General features: G+C 42.8%; 1 long non-coding RNA gene across 1 annotated transcript; it reads right to left on the bottom strand.

The window, feature by feature from the left end:
• Positions 1 to 768: 768 nt before the first annotated feature.
• LOC142590634 (uncharacterized) lies at positions 769 to 3042 on the bottom strand. Its single transcript, XR_012830205.1, has 2 exons — positions 2454 to 3042; positions 769 to 2374 (listed from the first exon to the last, which is right to left on the bottom strand). It is a non-coding gene; the product is annotated as an uncharacterized LOC142590634 (long non-coding RNA).
• Between the last annotated feature and the right edge of the window lie 2217 nt (positions 3043 to 5259).

Below are 5259 nucleotides of genomic sequence, written 5' to 3' on the forward strand. Positions count from 1 at the left end.
AAGTTTTCTTGTTGCCTAGCCAATCAAGGCAACTTTTAATTGTTGATATGCTTACGGCATGGGAATAAGCAGCTACAATAAAATGTACAGGTTGGTTTTGTACGGCTTCAACTAAATATGAGAGTTGTATTTTTTGTAGGTATATCCCGGATTGATGAAGCATACTCCAGTTTTGATCTTAGAAGCATATTATACAGTATAAGTTTAAGGGAAGGAGGAGTCCCAAGAAAACTCGCAGCACAAAAAGCCATGTGTTCAGTTATTAGCATTACTTAGAAAGTTTGCATTTGCAGTGAAAGATTATTAGTAATATGATTACCTATGTACAAGGTGCTTAATAAGAACAGAGTGTTTAATTTTGTAGGTAAATGTGGTAAAAGGACCAGTCATGATGTGAAAATCTCTTCATTTTACTTTTACCACCCCACCTTACCACCATGTTACCTTTACACACACACACACACACACACACACACACACACACACACACACACACACACACACACACACACACACACACACACACACACACACACACACACACACACACACACACACACACACACACACACACACACACACACACACACACACACACACACACACACATATATATATATATATATATATATATACCATGGTGCCCATTTCGTAACTCTAATGCTCCATACGATAGAAAATACGATTGAAAATTGGGCAAGTTGTTGAAGCTTCATGGCAGCTACTGCATGACAGATGCCGACAAAAGTAATAGAATGGGACAGGACACAGCACTATCAAATGAAGTTTATTGAAAGAAAACAACCAATATATAACACACATCACGTGACCAACACCCGGCCCCCTAGCATATGCAGATACATACCAAAACAACCTTCACATCACCGAATGCACATGTTTTGACGGCAACACACATGTCACGGCTGATTAATCAATGTAAAAAAACAATTACTAAGGCACAATGCAGCTCAGTGGCTTTACTTAAGATCTAACACAGCAACCTCGCTATCTTGCAGCGAGATGGATGGCTGGCTAACACATAGTGAGCCTTTCTTTCTAATGTGATAAGCCTCCATTAATTCATGTGAGAGCTTTTCACAGTGTGTGAACAGCAGAATAGTACTTTCAAAAACTGGATGACGCCCAATGCTGCAACAATGCACAGAAAGGTGTGGATGCGCAAAAACCCTTCAAAAAACTATGGTACTTCCCTATAGTCGAATGTTTAAGCACCTTCCAGTCTGACTGATATATATTTCGTAGGCTTCAAGAAACAGGAATCGAATAAACATTATTTCGTGTGCAAGAGACAAACTGTATGCTATATTTCACTTTGCAGTCCTCCCTGCTCAGACACCCGTTGTGAAGAATGTGCTTGTTTATTGCTTCACATATTCCCTTCAGCTTATCTTTAAATGAAAACCCAATCCTCTCCTGGAACTTAGAAGCCACCTTTGTCTGCCTGTGCGACAATTAATAGAGGGGATAATGGCAACTTTGTTCCGCTCTTGCTCCTTAAGCTTCTTCCACCCTGGTCGCACCTTAAGTTCCTTAATTAACGTGCTTCAAGATAAAAAAACCACTGAAACTGAATAACCTGCCTCATTAAGCCTTGTCACCAGATTCCTTACACTTTCAAGGATAAGGTGAGGATAGCTCTTGGTTGGGGCATCTCTAATTGCGTGAGTGGCAATACTGTACTTAATAAGTTTTGAATGGCTAGACCTATAATCAAGAAGGAGCTTAGAAGTTCTCAACTGATATCCCCAGCATACGTGATCCCACATAAAAGTAAGCCTGACATAAGAAGTTGCAGCACATTTTTTTTCTGGAACTTCTAAAGTGAAGTTGAAACCTTGCTATTGTTCTCTATATAGTTTCAGTACTTCGATGAAAGCTCTGTGAAAGTTATCATTTGCTCATGAAAAACAAATAATCATCCACGTATCTGAAAATTTTAAGAGCAAGCCCACTCAGGTTTTGATTATCTTCTGGTCAATATAACTTAAAATATTACTGAGCACTGGTGCAACACCGGAACCTATGCAGATGCCAGCATTCTGGACACATATTTTACTTTCCCACCAGACCAAAATTGACCTTAAATAGAAATCAAGAAGCTCCAGAAAGTTTGCAACAAGAATTTTGCACCTTTCAGCAAATTCCAGCTAACCTGTTTGCTTGTGTATGCAGTCCTTAACAAACTGCAAGAGACGCACCTGCGGCAAAGAATTGTATAAATCTTCTGCATCTATACTAAAGCCTGCCCATTTTCCCAGATTATGCTCCTGCAGGAAGTGTACAACAGTCTGAGAGCTGGCAGCAAGGAATTGGTCGTTGATTCCCAGCCTGTCAAGGTGTGTCTGCAGAAATTCTGAAACATGAAGCTATGATTTATATAAAGTATATAAAGCTAGAAAAGTATATAATAGCTGTGTCTTACCAGTACTCACCTACGGGGCAGAAACCTGGAGGCTTACGAAAAGGGTTCTACTCAGATTGAGGACGACGCAACGAGCTATGGAAAGAAGAATGATAGGTGTAACATTAAGGGATAAGAAAAGAGCAGATTGGGTGAGGGAACAAACGCGAGTTAATGACATCTTAGTTGAAATCAAGAAAAAGAAATGGGCATGGGCAGGACATGTAATGAGGAGGGAAGATAACCGAAGGTGAATAAGGGTTACGGACTGGATCCCAAGGGAAGGGAAGCGTAGCCGGGGGCGGCAGAAAGTTAGGTGGGCGGATGAGATTAAGAAGGCTATTAGCGCAGCTCAGGACGAGCAAAAAAGGAAACAGGTAGGGGTAATCAAAGGGAACGGAAAACAGGGTGAGCGCTAACTTCCAACTGAGGTTTATTTCGTGACACAAGACTACTTATACATTCGCAAACCATGTGACATCAACAAAGAAAACCAAGCAAGAAAACCGATAGCAACCAAGTGGCGACACATTCATACAGCCTGTGGCTGCAGTTGGAGATACGCCAATTCATTTCTTGATAATGATAATGAGGGTGAGCTTACACATGCATGGCCCAGACCAATGATAGTCTTTGCTTCGATGATTTCTCTTGTGAGCTGATTACGACTGCGACCAAGAATGACGCATTCCTCTAAGATAGGTTCGCAACCGCACGTTTTGCAGTGCTGCGCGAGAAACCCCCCAGCTGTAATACAATTCTTGGCATTGTAACCATGCTCGCGCAGCCTGTCATTCAGGCATCGGCCAGTTTGACCTACGTAACGTTTTCCGCACTTGAGTGGAAAAGAATAAACAACACAATGTGCGCAATTAACAAACTTATTTTTGTGCTTCTTGTCGCAGGAAAGAGGAGCTACCTTATTCGGATTAGTGAGTTTGCAAATCCTCATGAGCTTATTGGGGGCAGAAAATACTACACGAACATTCGCACGCTGGGCGATTTTCTTAAGATTATGCGAGACGGTGTGAATATAAGGGATGACGCTAGTCCTACCCCGAGTAGTTACAGGATTATCTGCGTGCTGGCTGTCTTTTCTACACTGTCTAAGAATTCGTTCTGCTATTGACACTTGTAGGGACATGGGATAACCAGCCTGCGAAAGCCGTTCGCACTGAGAGGCAAAGCTAGACGAAACACTATGGTGGCACGACTTTTTCAGAGCATTATTAAGGCAAAGGTTAGCAATGCCTCTCTTCACCAACTTAGAATGGGCGGAATGGAACGGAAGAAGTGGTTTGTTAGCACGAGGTTCATAGTGCCAACACGTATGAATATCAGAACAAGATAAGCGCAAGTCCAAAAACCGGATCTTATGATCCTGCGGGAGTTCGTAGGTAACATCGAGGGGCGCAAGGCATTCTTGGATTATTGGCATAACCGAGGCTACCTCAGTCTCAAGGTCAGCCGGTGAACACTGAACACAAAACAAAAAATCGTCCACGTAACGAAATATTTTAAAAATGTTAGTCTGATAAAGGTTGACTGACATGGCGACGTCAGTCAGACTAACATTTTTAAAATATTTCGTTACGTGGACGATTTTTTGTTTTGTGTTCAGTGTTCACCGGCTGACCTTGAGACTGAGGTAGCCTCGGTTATGCCAATAATCCAAGAATGCCTTGCGCCCCTCGATGTTACCTACGAACTCCCGCAGGATCATAAGATCCGGTTTTTGGACTTGCGCTTATCTTGTTCTGATATTCATACGTGTTGGCACTATGAACCTCGTGCTAACAAACCACTTCTTCCGTTCCATTCCGCCCATTCTAAGTTGGTGAAGAGAGGCATTGCTAACCTTTGCCTTAATAATGCTCTGAAAAAGTCGTGCCACCATAGTGTTTCGTCTAGCTTTGCCTCTCAGTGCGAACGGCTTTCGCAGGCTGGTTATCCCGTGTCCCTACAAGTGTCAATAGCAGAACGAATTCTTAGACAGTGTAGAAAAGACAGCCAGCACGCAGATAATCCTGTAACTACTCGGGGTAGGACTAGCGTCATCCCTTATATTCACACCGTCTCGCATAATCTTAAGAAAATCGCCCAGCGTGCGAATGTTCGTGTAGTATTTTCTGCCCCCAATAAGCTCATGAGGATTTGCAAACTCACTAATCCGAATAAGGTAGCTCCTCTTTCCTGCGACAAGAAGCACAAAAATAAGTTTGTTAATTGCGCACATTGTGTTGTTTATTCTTTTCCACTCAAGTGCGGAAAACGTTACGTAGGTCAAACTGGCCGATGCCTGAATGACAGGCTGCGCGAGCATGGTTACAATGCCAAGAATTGTATTACAGCTGGGGGGTTTCTCGCGCAGCACTGCAAAACGTGCGGTTGCGAACCTATCTTAGAGGAATGCGTCATTCTTGGTCGCAGTCGTAATCAGCTCACAAGAGAAATCATCGAAGCAAAGACTATCATTGGTCTGGGCCATGCATGTGTAAGCTCACCCTCATTATCATTATCAAGAAATGAATTGGCGTATCTCCAACTGCAGCCACAGGCTGTATGAATGTGTCGCCACTTGGTTGCTATCGGTTTTCTTGCTTGGTTTTCTTTGTTGATGTCACATGGTTTGCGAATGTATAAGTAGTCTTGTGTCACGAAATAAACCTCAGTTGGAAGTTAGCGCTCACCCTGTTTTCCGTTCCCTTTGATTACCCCTACCTGTTTCCTTTTTTGCTCGTCCTGAGCTGCGCTAATAGCCTTAAACAGTTATGACATACCAACTCGCCCAAACTGCCACGCTTTTGAGATTAAGAAGTTTGCAGGCACGGCGTGGC

Source organism: Dermacentor variabilis, chromosome 8 (assembly GCF_050947875.1).
Source record: "Dermacentor variabilis isolate Ectoservices chromosome 8, ASM5094787v1, whole genome shotgun sequence".
Lineage (NCBI taxonomy): Eukaryota > Metazoa > Arthropoda > Arachnida > Ixodida > Ixodidae > Dermacentor > Dermacentor variabilis.